Raw genomic sequence first — 16139 nt, 5'->3', positions numbered from 1 at the left:
TCTATGGTCATCAGTCCCCTAGAACTTAGAACTACTTAAACCTAACTAACCTAAGGACGTCACACAACACCCAGTCATCACGAGGCAGAGAAAATCCCTGACCCCGCCGGGAATCGAACCCGGGAACCCGGGCGTGGGAAGCGAGAACGCTACCGCACGACCACGAGCTGCGGACAGGAAGAATCACCATGTAACAGAAGTGTAATACTGGAGTATTAAGGAATTTGTCCTTTGAAGTTCTCTGAGATTGCGGATACTGCTATGATGTATACAACAGTGGGTGTTCAATCGAAGGAGAAATGGCATGCCTAAAGCACGGCAATGACATAATTTGGACAGAGAATAGGTGGTACAGGGAATACAACTGTGAAGGAACCTTGGGTAACAAATGTAATGGTTCAATTGATCAACCAAAGAACGAAACTCAAAATTTCTCCGGAAATGTAACATACAGCAATTAAGAACAGACATCTAGAAGTGTCCTTCAGTTTCATTTAAGAATGATATCAATAGGATGAGCAGGGAAGCTAAAGCAAAATGTTTCCAGGATGAATGTGAAAAATTCAAAAAGAAAATGGTATTTGGGAGGACGGATTCAGTACACAGGTAAGCCAAAATGACTTCGGTGAAATTAAAGGCAACTGCGTCAGCATTAATTGTGGTAAAAGATTTGCACTGTTACATGCAGAGTAAAGAGCGGAAATGTGAAATGGGTACACTGAGAGCCTCTACTGCCTGCTGCCGTAATAGAAGAAGAAGTGATTGTCGATATACAAGACATAGAGGATCCACAATTAGAGTCAGAGATTAGCAGGCCGTTGGAAGACTTACGAACAAACAACTGAAACCGTGTGTCTGCAATGCAGCATTGTACAATAGTGGAATCTGCACCAAAAGAAAGCTGGGAGCATCTAAAATTTTGCACCATGTTACATGGTCGACTATTTTTTTTAACATATCTAATGCTCTTCCGAAGATATTCACGGTGCCGTACGCAATATAAGCGTTGGATTAAGGCTCGTACGTCTAAAGAAGTCAATCATTTTGGTTGGCGAGTGAGCTCTGCTCAGCAGCGAGAAAGGAGTGCAGAATGGGCCTGCAGGCGAGATGGACGAGACGACACAGTGTTTGTGCGATTGCCGACAACGGGTACGTGGCGTGTCACGAAAGGCACACGGATCGAGGGGCCCATCATGAAGGAAGAGGACGGAATGTAGTTGTCGACTACGTCGGAGAGATGTACGGCGTGTCGACCTTCAGGACTTTGGAGGCATTGTGACCATACGAACAGAGGACTACTGATTTAAATCCAGCAAAGTAAGTTTTCAAGTTGAAAACCGCACCAGAACTGTGTTACGAACGTGTTTCTCTTAGAAGCGTGACGGGATACTGAGAAAACCGTTTACCGAAAAACTCTTGGAGAAAGGTGTTTCGAGGAACCAGTTTGATCATTTTCACAGTTTTCAATCTCAACACAATTTGAAATGTAGAGAGCTGACATGTATCTTGTGGTGTATTCACAGAGGTAACTTGTCCATGTTGAGGCCAGAGAAAGGTGGCATGAGTAATTTTGCGAAATTGACCAGTCGAATTGATAGGTAAATGGAAGTAATTATTTGTTTGTTCTCGCTATTCGTATGTTAAAAATAAAAAATTAGAAATAGTAAGTAAGATTATGAAACGTCCCCTTTGAAAAATTATACACGACTGTGCTTAAACTGACACACAATATTTTTAGCGCAACGCAATCTGACTTTCAAAAATCCCTACAAAAGAATGGCCCTGACTAACATTAACCTATACCTTTCACAAATCACTTACCTCACAAAAATCTTCATTACTCGAACTACTGCAATACAGCGAGCGCCACTACTGCCAGCTAAATAAAAGATTCAAACTACGGAAGGCACTAACTACTGATAGGGATAGTTAGCAAATGAAAGATTTTAATAGAGAACAAACAATGTATTTACCTTAATAGTCATAATATATAAAGCAGTTCATGACATCCAGTCTTACAAATTGCAAAACTCCGCCATCTCTCTCCCCACATCCACCACTGCTGGCGGCTCACCTCCAACTGCGCAACGCTACACGCTGTTCACATCCAGCTGCCCAACACTACAATGGCAGACAACAATGCAAACTAGCCACAGACTGCACACATCACAACCAGTGATTTACATACAGAGCGCTACGTGGCGTTACCAATATAACAACCTAAACAGCCTACTTACATAGCCTCCATGCTCCCCACAAAAAATTTTACAAATTGTTTTGGGCACTGGCCAATATATATTTGTTAAAATTTTTTCACATTTACAATAACAAAGAAATCAAATGCACACACTTATTAATACAATGTTGGTCAAAAGCTAAAATTTTCTCATAGTCCATAAAGACAGTCCCGATCATTCATCACAGTAAAACAGCCGTTTCTTTTCTCAAAGTCTGAGCAGTAAAAGAAAATGCACATGGAAGTAGTGGATTTCCATGCAGTCTTGAAGAAGTAGTGTTGTCCTTCCAACGGAAAGACAGTGCTGACTCTTGACATGCTGACAGGTAATGGCCCACAACAGAGCAAACCCACAGCAGAGTCAGTCGAAGTTTTGAAGAATATTGGTAGGTAGATCATCACAGAGTAGACCCACTGTAGTCCTGGTAGAGTTTACGGTATTGGTGGGCCACCATAGGTGCAGACCCACTGCAGTCCTTGTAGAAATAATGGTACTGGTGGGTCATCAAAGGTGCAGACCCACTGTAGTCCTTGTAGAGATGGCCAGCAGCCATCTGTTGCGACTGTGAAGGTGAACAATCACCATCGAAGAGTCTTGCAGAGAATATAGCCAGTCCATAAACCACCACTTGTCCACTCACAAAAAACTTGTTTGAAATGTCCTTAGAACCAGCAATGCTGTTATTCAGTCCCTTGCTGAATTATTAACACACATGCAAACACTATCAGTCCCTACTTCTCACATGTTGCCCATATACTATGACCAACAGAAAAGTGTGCAGTGAAATGGAACTTACAAGTTAATAATATGATGAGCTGGTGTCAATTACAATTTTATAACATAAGGATACAATTACAAAGGTACAAAATACATCATTAAAGAACATAACAGTACAGATAACATTTGTAGTAACACAGGCTTTACAAAAGAATAGAAATAAACATATACATCAGTGTTACAGGAATTATGACATAAGTACATACATAAAAGATCAGAATAACTTTCGAAACATCAACTTCACACATGAGCATTAAAACAGAACAGAATTAGTAATGTCTAAACATCTTTACAAAATAAATAACATAGTATTAGAAAAATTCTACAACATAACAACATCAGCTAAACACATAAAGACAGGAAAAACACAAATACACAAGGGTACACAAACACATAGAGGGATAAGACAGGAGGAAAGGACAGGGTTTGTTTTCATTGAAACATTTGGTACTGCAGTCCAACCCAAAACTTCATTCCATAGATCTTTCGTCTTATTTCAACATTTGTTTCTACCAAAAAAATCCTATCCAAGCATGCTTTCTGTATGTATATGTTCACACATTTCTTACCTTTTTATTTATTTTCCACTATCTTACCTCATCATTTATTTCCAAGAAAATCCTACCTAAACCTGTTGTCCCTAAACCCTACTTTTTTGTTCATATCCTCTTTCAAAGCACTTTTTGGCCAAACCATTTTCTTATAGCTTCTCAATGCATTTCTTCCAATTCATCACAACTCGTTGTCTTATATAGCCTACACCATCTTAGGCTGACTTAAATCTACTGAGCTCAGATGCTAAACTAAGAGACGAGGCAATGCAGCAGCACAAAACAATTAACACAAACAGCAATGACAAAAAAATGCCAATTTGCAAAGCAAGCAGCAGTAAATCAAAATAACAGATAAAATGCAAAATTACAACTAATATGAGCCAATGTGCAGCAACAAGAAAAATAAATCAGTAGTAAAACTGGCTTAACAGAGTAATGTAAAGTGAAATTTAGTAGCACTATGCTTGGCAAATAGCAGCAGCAAATGCAATAACTTATATCTAAACATGACATAGCTCAAGCAGAAAAAATATTACACTAAAGCCAACAATGCAGACAAGGGAAATGTATATTCACATCTTAATGTCTATCTAATTAAAGTGGTGCACCTAAGAAGTTAATCTACCAAAAAAATTACCAAGTAGTTGAAAAGAAAATTCCGTATGCAATTCCTGTGAAGGGAAATGTCTTTTTATGCTCCTTCGCTTTTTTGAATAGATCATAAAATTATTTACTGGATCTGTAGGCATAAAATATTTATATTAGTACATCTATTACATTTTATTTTAACCAATGCTACAGTGCAGCTAGAAACTAGATATTAAACAAAATAGGCAAAGCAAGGCATGAAATGTCATTCACTAGCCATACGGCATTTCATAATGTAGTAAACAATCTTTCAACTAGCAAGGCAATAGACATGAAATGTTTCTCATCATTTCATTTCAGTAAATATCATAAATTAAGAACTCTACAGTGTAATAATGTTTTCAAGTTTGAGGGTGTCATATTTACGATGCTTTCTACAGAGGAATGTCAATAGCGAGGATAATGCCCTCCCTTTTTTTTTCACCTGTGCCTCTGAAAGGCACACAGTAATGGCTTTTTTTCCAGGCGTCTGTCACGCAGCTGGGTGCTCACGACGCATTATGTGAAGGTGGTCACTTAACTTTCTTACCAAAATATTTACGACAGCAGTTTCCGCTACAGTGACAGTCTCATATAAAAATATTTCACAGGTCAAGAATTTGCGTTACAAATCTGTAGAAACAAAATCCTATTGATATAACAGTGTCCAAAAATTTTCGTCGGCATTGTGATACATTCATGCATTTACATACATTTCATAACTCTTAAAGTACGATTCTTGGTTTCCAACAACCTTTTTCACGAATCAGCGTCCCTAACCACTACTCATTATTCCTTACCTTATTACACATATACATATTTGTAGACATTCTTCAATATTTCATTATAATAAATACGTAGCATAATCAAATTCCTCATATAGCATCAATTCCTCATATAGCATCATCTCATTGATCATAAACATACCTCAACAGCATAATACACATTGTCGTTATAATAATAACATCATAACAGATCAATCACATCTCAAAATTGTCGTAGCTTTCTGAATATTTTAAAACCTAGAAAAAATTTTCTGCTCGTTTCAAAAGTGTCATCTACTTCAAATGTACTTTAAAAATCATGATCACATACCAAATACATCATTCAAAGCTCTCATAGTACCACAATGGTTCCGAAAAAATATGAACAGTTCTCAAAGTACAGACAAAATACAATTTCGTAAGTGTGAAGTTATCCAACTGTGTAATTGTGTAAACATGTGTCACTGACATAGTAAAAAAAATGTTTATCTCTCAGTTAAATGATCAGATAGCTGTGTAATTTGTGTGTTAGAGAAATATGGTACCGATGTGTAAAGTTGTATAAGCAAATACCATATTAGCTAGGGCTCCTTGTGCTTGCCAAACACATGGTACACAAAGTAGGCATGTACCCCCGGAGGATTAATGTAATTATACCCTCAGGTGTTACAGATTACAGCAATGGAATGAAATGTATCACGGAAAACCTTTGTACCATTGTACTTCAAATATCTTTAAAAATAAATGTTTTAAGTACAAAATTAATCACTCAAATACATGTATTGTAGTGCTAAACTGTGCGTCATGTTGTAAGATAATCTCTGTGGAAGTCTCGTAGTTATCGTCCTCCGAAAGCTAAGTTCTGCAGATGTCACTGTACTTACCTCATGATAAACAAAAGTGAAATGCTTTGCGTATAGATATCTTACTTATTACGCTTATTGTTGTGATGAAGAAAGTACTGTGCTGTAACGTATTGTTGTGCTACGAAAGAGGCTGTCTCATTGTAGCTATACCACAAAAGTTACTACTAAAACATGTTTTACTTTCCAGAATAATTCAGGAAAACTGTGTAGATATAAAACAGAAACATCGCAAAAGCAACATTGTAAATTGTCACTCATTAGTAGCGTCGTGATAAAATCGTGTAGCTGTCACATAAACTAATCACTGTGTCATTTGGTATCTCACAGAAAGTACTTTAAATCCAGAATGTATTTTCAAGTAAACCAAAATGTTGCATTAAAATCACATTAGCAGTACTGGTAAATGTTCTAAGTATGTGAGCCTTATAGTCGTTACGTAATCGTGCAACTAACAAGCAAGAATGCACACACACAATAACACTGTGTCGCCTTTTCACAATAACAATGCATTCGTAATTTCTGTTTAAATAAGTTCTCTTGGTTCTTGACTGGATATTTAACTTCAAACATTGTTGCATGGTAACAGTTTCTAATTCTGACAATGCATACTAGAAATGTGAAGTGAAAAGTTTTATGGCAAAGACAAAGTTAAAAAGCAGATTATCTTTCAATAAACGGTTTTACATGTGAAATGTAGTGTAAAACTTTACTCTTCCTAGTACACAGAGTTTCAACTTGAACGCAATTATCATACGGTATACGTCGGTGAAGAATGCTAAAATTTTTCTCAAGGTTAGCGTCTGTGTTATTTTTCGCTGAGCCGGCTGGCGCACGTGGCTGCCTGATGTGCAAGTCATTGTTTGTCTCTTTGTTGGCGTGCACCGTTATTGGGATTAGGAGACCTAACTTCTACAAATTCACCTTGACGAGAAGGCCCTGCCCTGTTTGAAGCTCGCCAGTTCTGATGAAATTCACGTCTGTCGTTACGATTATATCGTCTGTCGTCATATCGGTAATTCCTGTAGTTTCTTTCTTGTCGGTTAAGTGGTGGAGAATTTCTCCCGGAATCGTAACTGTGTGCTGAACTGTTGCGTCTGAAGTTATTCTGTCTCACTTGATAATAATTGTTTTTGTTCCCATATTGTCTGTTTCTATGTCATATTCATTACTACGGAAATGCGATCTTTCTCTGTAACTAGTATTACTCTGCCAGTGGTTGTCATACGGGTGGTGTCTGTTTTGGTCACGATTTGCGTTGTAAGAATAGACTTGTCGTGTCCAGTTATTGTTTCTCTCGTCACGGAATTGTGACGGGTGTGACCTGTAGTGATTGTTTTCCTGTTTTCGCGTCCCACGACTGTCTGTGTCAATTTCTAATTCTTGTAAGAGTCCCTGACAAGCTTCAATGTCGTCTTTGCAACGTCCTGCCAAAATAATATGTTGTAAATGTTCAGGTAATTTGATTAAGAAAATGCGGATGAGTTCTGAGGGGCTGTATGGGTTTGACAGGTACTGATTCTTGTGCAACATGTCTTCAAAATATTTCACAAGACTGGAAAATTCAGATTGTTCGAAATGTTTCATCATTTTGATGCTATGTTTTACTCGGTCCTGTGTAGCTTGAGACCAATATGCTGAGAGGAACGCATGGTAAAATTCTCCTTCACTGTGACAATCGTGAATGACCGATCGCATTCTTTCAGCTGGTTCATTCTCTAAGTAGCCACACATAAATTCTAATCTGTGCTCTAACGACCAGTTGGGAGGAAAACAATGAGACAATTGATGGAGCCATGCTTGTGGATGAATGTCGTTGCCAGAATTCTTAAATGTTTTGAATTTACGTGTAGTAATGAACAGCTTATAGTCAAAATCATCATGTCGGCGAGTCACATGTCGTTCATTGTTACGTCGTTCCGGCGGTTCCATCTCAAAATTCGGTGTGCCTTGCCAATTTCTTTCATAATTTCCGAAATGTCCTGTGTTATTATTTTGTGGTTGTTCCGTTTTTCTAAGTCCCTCTTCCCGTGTTATTCCATTGGAACTACTGACGGCCTTGGGAGAGCCAGGCCTGACAAAACTCTACCATCTGGTGAGCAAGATGTATGAAACAGGCGAAATACCATCAGACTTCAAGAAGAATATAATAATTCCAATCCCAAAGAAAGCAGGTGTTGACAGATGTGAAAATTACCGAACAATCTGTTTAATAAGCCACAGCTGCAAAATACTAACACGAATTCTTTACAGACGAATGGAAAAACTAGTAGAAGCTGACCCCGGGGAAGATCAGTTTGGATTCCGTAGAAATACTGGAACACGTGAGGCAATACTGACCTTACGACTTATCTTAGAAGAAAGATTAAGGAAAGGCAAACCTACGTTTCTAGCATTTGTAGACTTAGACAAAGCTTTTGACAATGTTGACTGGAATACTCTCTTTCAAATTCTAAAGGTGGCAGGGGTAAAATACAGGGAGCGAAAGGCTATTTACAATTTGTACAGAAACCAGATGGCAGTTATAAGGGTCGAGGGGTATGAAAGGGGAGCAGTTGTTGGGAAGGGAGTAAGACAGGGTTGTAGCCTCTCCCCGATGTTATTCAATCTGTATATTGAGCAAGCAGTAAAGGAAACAAAAGAAAAATTCGGAGTAGGTATTAAAATCCATGGAGAAGAAATAAAAACTTTGAGGTTCGCCGATGACATTGTAATTCTGTCAGAGACAGCAAAGGACTTGGAAGAGCAGTTGAATGGAATGGATAGTGTCTTGAAAGGAGGATATAAGATGAACATCAACAAAAGCAAAACGAGGACAATGGAATGTAGTCGAATTAAGTCGGGTGATGTTGAGGGAATTAGATTAGGAAATGAGACACTTAAAGTAGTGAAGGAGTTTTGCTATTTGGGGAGCAAAATAACTGATGATGGTCGAAGTAGAGAGGATATAAAATGTAGACTAGCAATGGCAAGGAAAGCGTTTCTGAAGAAGAGAAATTTGTTAACATCGAGTATAGATTCAAGTGTCAGGAAGTCATTTCTGAAAGTATTTGTATGGAGTGTAGCCATGTATGGAAGTGAAACATGGACGATAAATAGTTTGGACAAGAAGAGAATAGAATCTTTCGAATTGTGGTGCTACAGAAGAATGCTGAAGATTAGATGGGTAGATCACATAACTAATGAGGAAGTATTGAATAAGATTGGGGAGAAGAGGAGTTTGTGGCACAACTTGACCAGAAGAAGGGATCGGTTGGTAGGATATGTTCTGACGCATCAAGGGATCACCAATTTAGTATTGGAGGGCACCGTGGAGGGTAAAAATCGTAGAGGGAGACCAAGAGATGAATACACTAAGCAGATTCAGAAGGATGTAGGTTGCAGTAGGTACTGGGAGATGAAGAAGCTTGCACAGGATAGAGTAGCATGGAGAGCTGCATCAAACCAGTCTCAGGACTGAAGACCACAACAACAACAACTTCCCGTGTTGGAGCGCGAGTGTCCTCTCAAATATGTAATTTTTGTATTACTCGTGCCAACTGATCTTGTACTTCCCGGATTTCTCTTTTGTGTTGCGTATTAATTTGATTCTGATTTTGTTTGAATTTCCTAATTTGTTCATACTCTTCTGTGTCAGTGATGGCTACAGGTCTTGTGTCATTCAGATCATCATCTACCTTTGTAGATAAGTTAGTGAACTGTTCTGAGTGTTCGGTTACTTTATCCGTTAGTGAAATTATTTCCTCTGTGTGTTTCTCTGAACCAAGTTTCAGAGTGTCCATTTGTGTTGAAATCGTATCTACTGTGTCCTTTAAGTTTTCCTGAGTTTTTGCAAGTTGCATAACCGAATCGGTAGATGCAACTGAGTCAATTTTAGCTTGCAAGGTGTCGTGATTTTCATGAACAGTAGTTTGCAGTTCTTTTATGGCTGCTTCGTGATTCTGTAATGCATTTTCATGACGCGAAAAAATAGGTTGGAAATGCTCACAAATTTGTGTTTTTACGTCATTACAGACTTTTTGACATTTCGATTCGATTTTATGTAACTCAGTAGTTAAATCTTCACGTGTTTGTTCAAGTGTGGTGTCTAACTTTTGAAGATTTTGTTCCATTGCGTCTAACTGTTGCTGTGTTTGTCTCTGGTGTTGTTCCATTGTGTCTAACTTTTGAAGATTTTGTTCCATTGTGTCTAACTTTAGAAGATTTTGTTCCATTGTGTCTAACTTTTGAAGCTTTTTCTGTGTTTGTCTCTGGTGTTGTTCCATTGTGTCTAACTTTTGAAGCTTTTGCTGTGTTTGTCTCTGATTTTGTTCCATTTGTTGCATTAGCTGTAATAACAGTGCATTAGTGTCTGGAATCTGTTCCTCTACGCTTTTTGGCAGTGCATTTGCACCGGCAACATTCACATTTTGACAAGCAGAAAATGTGTCTTGACTTATTTGAGAAAACGGTGAGGACGCAAAACCTGAATCTACAGTATTTGCAAAATTGTATCCTGTTATTTCGGATTTCTGAGGCGAACTGTTGCCGAGCGATCGATCGATAATGCTTCCCTGTTCACTAACTGTTTCACTGCCTACGCCATTGTTTGCCGCCCGCTCCATTTCCCTATGCACAATTACCAAATTACTATGTTGAACATTAGTTAATTCATTACACGGTGGCGCTAACACACTGCTTTCGTCTTCACTGTCATTTCTCAGTTTACTTTGGAGCCTAGTATTACGTTTTTTACACGCCATTATTGTCACAATATTTCACACGACAACACAGAAAAACACAATTTGAAGAGCAAAAATAAGGGAACACATTAACATAGCACTGAAAATAATATCTAGTTAATTGCAAGCGCAGCTGCGAAATACTTGGTGCAAATCTACCTGCATGCCACAACTGTTTTACTGTACAAGAATGAAAAACTAAACTACAAAGGAAATTCTCTCTACAATTACGCGCTAGCGATAAACAATAGCTACACTAATTGCACAAACTACTAGAAAAAAATCAGTAGATTCCAGTGAGGTATCCTCGGCTAAGGGTCGACATATGAAACGTCCCCTTAGAAAAATTTATACTTGACTGTGCTGAAACTGACACACAATATTTTTAGCGCAACGCAATCTGACTTTCAAAAATCCCTACAAAAGAATGGCCCTGACTAACATTAACCTATACCTTTCACAAATCACTTACCTCACAAAAATCTTCATTACTCGAACTATTGCAATACAGCGAGCGCCACTACTGCCAGCTAAATAAAAGATTCAAACTACGGAAGGCACTAACTACTGATAGGGATAGTTAGCAAATGAAAGATTTTAATAGAGAACAAACAATGTATTTACCTTAATATTCATAATATATATAGCAGTTCATGACATCCAGTCTTACAAATTTCAAAACTCCGCCATCTCTCTCCCCACATTCACCACTGCTGGCGGCTCACCTCCAACTGCGCAACGCTACGCGCTGTTCACATCCAGCTGCCCAACACTACAATGGCAGACAACAATGAAAACTAGCCACAGACTGCACACAGCACAACCCGTGATTTACATACAGAGCGCTAAGTGGCGTTACCAATATAACAACCTAAACAGCCTACTTACAAGATATCAAACTTAGGAAAAATCCCAGCAGAAAATATAGTCGTGCCCGGTAGTAAATCAGCACTAGGAGGACCAGTAAGGACATCACACACATCCATGTCCGAAGCAGGATTCGAACCTGCGACCGTAGCAGTCGCGCTGTTCCGGACTAAAGCGCCTAGAACCACTCGGGCACCGCTGCCGGCTTGCAGAAATGGATGGATTAGCGCAAAACAGGATATTTTGTCGAAGAATTAAATATTTTAAAAAATCATGTAACATTCTCGCCCTTGATGAGTTACTACGAAACAATGGGGCAGTACAAAACACGTTGACATTACGATCATCATGTCACTCGGTTAGTTAGCCACTTTGTGAGATTAACTCATAAAATTGTTGTTGCAATAAACGTATATCGGGATTCCAGCCCCATCACTTCTGTAGATTATCCACGAGGTTGCAGGAAATTTTTTTTCACTCGAGGAAAGACTAAGCACAGTTTTAAAAAGACAGATATTCAACTCGAAACATCACGGACACTCAGCGAATTTAGGGAAGAAAAGCTTTCATCGATTGGGCGTTCAAAACTCTAGCAGTGTCCTTCAGCATCAAATAACTGTTTCAGAGAAGCTGCGTGGGCCATTTAGACGTGGGAGAAAGGAGGAGAGAGCAATCAGCATAATGCAGCCGACGAAACAAAAAAGAAACAAAAACGCCGGAGAGCACCAGTCGAAATTAACACTCCGCGAGCCGAGAAACAGCAAGTGAAGAGGTGTGCCATGTTAAGGCTGGAAAACAATTTGAAAATGTAGTTCTCCTCGAGAGATGAGCAGCAGTAGCGCAGTAAAAGAACCTGCGTTGATTACCTGGATATTAAAAAAGAAATGCATTTTCATGAGAGCAGAGAGAATTCCAGTGCAGAAAAGGAACAAACTGCTACAAAAGCGCATACAGTTATGTTCCAAAATAGACATAGAAAATGCTACAACCTAGATAGCGAAAAACAGACGGCAAAAGCTTTCCAAAAGTAAAGAATAATGGGGCGCTGCAGCTGAATGCAAGTGAATGTACGTTACTGAAATCAGCTGATGATGATGATGTTGGGTTTGTGGAGCACTCAACTGCGCGGTCATCATCACCCGTACAAAGTCCCAATTTTTTCACAGTTCAATTTTGGCACTATCACGAATGATGATGATGATGAAATGACGAAGACAACACAAACACCCAGTCCCCGGGCAGAGAAAATCCCCAACCCGGCCAGGAATCGAAACCGGGTCCCCGTGATCCATAGGCAGCAACGCTTGCCACTAGACCACAAGCTGCGGACAAAAAGCCAGCTGAAATAAAAGCGCTAATGACACCTACTAGAAAATGAATGGTGTTATCACGTGATTTCTTCTGGCTCTGGAAGAAGTATTCAACATTGTGTCCGTGTCTGCAGTTTTCTTCCATGTGAAGTAATAGAGACAGGAATATGGTAGCTGTAGGTTCCCATCACTTCTGTCGCTTTCAGGGATTTGATTTGTCTTGTATAGGGTTGCATACACGGTGTTCCAGGAAGAGTGGTCAATATTCAGTGATATGACGACAAGGATCATTCGAAGCAAAGAGTCTAGTACACATGGGCCGTTAAATGCATACCTTAAGAGCTATGTGCAGTTTTTTAGTACAACATATGTGTTTCACCGTAGGGAAGGTGAACGAGTGCTCGTACCTCTAGGTCTAAGGCGCTGCAGTCATGGACTGTTCGGCTGATCCCAGCGGAGGTTCGAGTCTTCCCTCGGGCATGGTACAAATGGCTCTGAGCACTATGGGACTCAACATCTATGGTCATAAGTCCCCTAGAACTTAGAACTACTTAAACCTAACTAACCTAAGGACATCACTCAACACCCTCGGGCATGGGTGTGTGTGTTTGTCATTAGGATAATTTAGATTAAGTAGGGGAATGATGACCTTAGCAGTTACGTTCCATAAGATTTCACACACGATTAACAATAACCCACAGAAACTGTCACGTAATGTTCACAGTCGTACCTAGATTGTTTTTAATATAATGGATGTAAGACGATGATTCATAATTCCGCAACCCCTTCTTATTCTGTCCTTACCTGATGGCGCACCTTGATGTAAGTGTGCTGTTTATGTTGATAACACCAGAGTAAAATAAGTCTTGACTTTCCTTCAAGTAGGCTGAATACCCTAAACCGCTCTTTATCTAAACTGAAGTTATTTTGACAAACAGTGAAGGCCTCGGTAATTGTGCTAGCTGATGTTTGTGTGAAAGTGTGGACAGTCAATCGGCTTTCTCGACCGATAGCAGTTTCCGTATCTGCAAACAAGAACCTGCTTGACTAGTTAGTAATATACGAATTCTGATGTTTTCTAAAGGTGACACAGTGGAACATTTATTTAAGTGTTTCATCGCGGTCCGAATAGAGTGACACAGAGCCGAAGCTATTCCAGTAACTTTAGCTTGAACCTAATTCGAAGCAACGGAAGAGGCTAATTCATGTCAAATTCTATCACAATTTCCTTCATCAAATAAAGTTTTATCTAAATGAATTTTCACTTACTATTCAGCAAGGCAAAGATCACGCAAAATAACAATATCAGCATATTTCCAAGGCACAGAATATGACTTTTCCGCCTGCAGTATTACCGAACGCATTTCCAAATATTTTTCCATTTCATTTACGCCTTCAGTTCAGGAACAGTTATTTCTTTCCATTTGACACTGTTCTTTTGAGTAACATATAAATTTGTTTGCAAATATATGTGCTCCATAATGTTTTCGCAAAAAAGTTTCTCAAAATAAACACAGTCACTGTCTGTTACACTGAAATCTACTTTCGAGTTTGGCTCCTTACACGGACTCAGAGTGTTTTCAAAACATGTAGTATCATCACACCAATCACTGTCAAAATCACATTTTTATCTCCTACCTCTTCAGCGTTTATAACAGATGCATTATTGTCAGCCTTTTCATCAGAGTTTCACTTGCAGTCGAGGACAACGCATTGGGTAATATTACTTAAGAAGTCTAGTATGAAGCGAGGATTTAGATTGTGGGGTAAGCGTCTCTGCCACGAAAATATTAAAAAAGAACTCAAGAGTCTCTTTATTAATCCTTGAAAATATTTACTACACCCGGCACAAGGGAATCCATGAGCAAGGATGGCAACATCTCATTTCAAAAATTGGCATTTCATAGCAGAAATAACACCCCAAATTTAATTTTACAACGATGCAGTTCCGACTCACAGGGAGCGGATACTCAGACTGGCCGCTTGGACAGTTAAGGCGTAACTCTGACAGAAAGTGCACTCCAAAAGAAGCAAAACATCAGATCTTAAGGCCAGCCTCAATCAGCCACAAATAACTTAAATAGTGAAATTCCAAGGATTCCTTGTAACATCTAAGCAACAGACCTCAAATATTTTAGCTGTACATAATAAAAAGTCCTTAAAACAAGAAACCCTAAAAACTAAGAAAAAGTATAATTTAAGACTTGTGACTTTAACTGTAGGTAATGCTCTCTTTAAGAACATTTAAATAAGACCTTCTGGAAAACTTCAACTTCAAGAATTTAACTAAGATAAAATTTACAGCAATCGCAATAACACTACTGCTGCACCACAGCAGAAAAATGATCTGTAGCGAACAGCTTACGTACTAACGACTAACAATCATGAAGCTGTGATAGTGCACAGCAGTTAACAATGAGGTAAACAAGAAAAATGAATTCCACAACTTACAATTCGTGGTTAGATTAGGGTTCAGCAACTTAAAAGTTACTCAGAGAGCGAAATGGCCATAAGAAATTGATAATTAAAACCACATGAAAGTATATAAGTGGTTGTTGTTGTGATCTTCAGTCCAGAGACTGATCTGATGCAGTCTCCATGTACTCTATCCTGTGCAAGGTTTTCATCTCGGAGTAACTACTGCAACCTACATCCTTGTTTAGTGTATATCCCGCTTGGTCTTCCTCTACGATTTTTACCCTCCACTCTTCCCACTAAATTGATGATCCCTTGATAACTCAGAACGAGTCTACCAACCGATCCCTTCTTCTAGTCGTGCCACAAATTCCTCTTCTCCCCAATTCTATTCAGTACCTCCTGATTAGTTAAGTGATCTACCCATGTAATCTTCAGCATTCTTCTCTAGCACCTCATTTCGAAAGCGTCTATTCTCTTCTTGTCTAAGCTATTTATCGCCCATGTTTCACTTCCATATATGGCTACACTCCATACAAATACTTTCAGAAAAGACTTCCTGACACTTAAATCTATACCCGATGTAAACAAATTTCTCTTCTTCAGAAACGCTTTCCTTGCCATTGCAAGTCAACATTTTAAATCCTCTCTACTTCGACCATCATCAATTATTTTGGGCCCCAAATAGCAAAACTCATGTACTACTTTAAGTGTCTCATTTCTTAATCCAATTCCCTCAGCAACACCTAATATCATTCGACTACATTCCATTATCCTCGTTTTGCTTTTGTTGATTTTCATCTTATATCCTCCTTTGAAGACACTGTCCATTCCATTTAGCTGCTCTTCCAGGTCCTTTGCTGTCTCTGACAGTTACCTCAAAGCTTTTATTTTTCTCCATGGATTATAATTCTTACTCCAAAGTTCTCGTTTTCTTCTTTTACTGCTTGCTCAATATACAGACTGAATAACATCGGAATTAGGCTGCAACCCTGTCGCACTCC

This window comes from Schistocerca cancellata, chromosome 2 (assembly GCF_023864275.1).
Source record: "Schistocerca cancellata isolate TAMUIC-IGC-003103 chromosome 2, iqSchCanc2.1, whole genome shotgun sequence".
Lineage (NCBI taxonomy): Eukaryota > Metazoa > Arthropoda > Insecta > Orthoptera > Acrididae > Schistocerca > Schistocerca cancellata.
Note: the sequence above shows the minus strand (reverse complement) of the source record.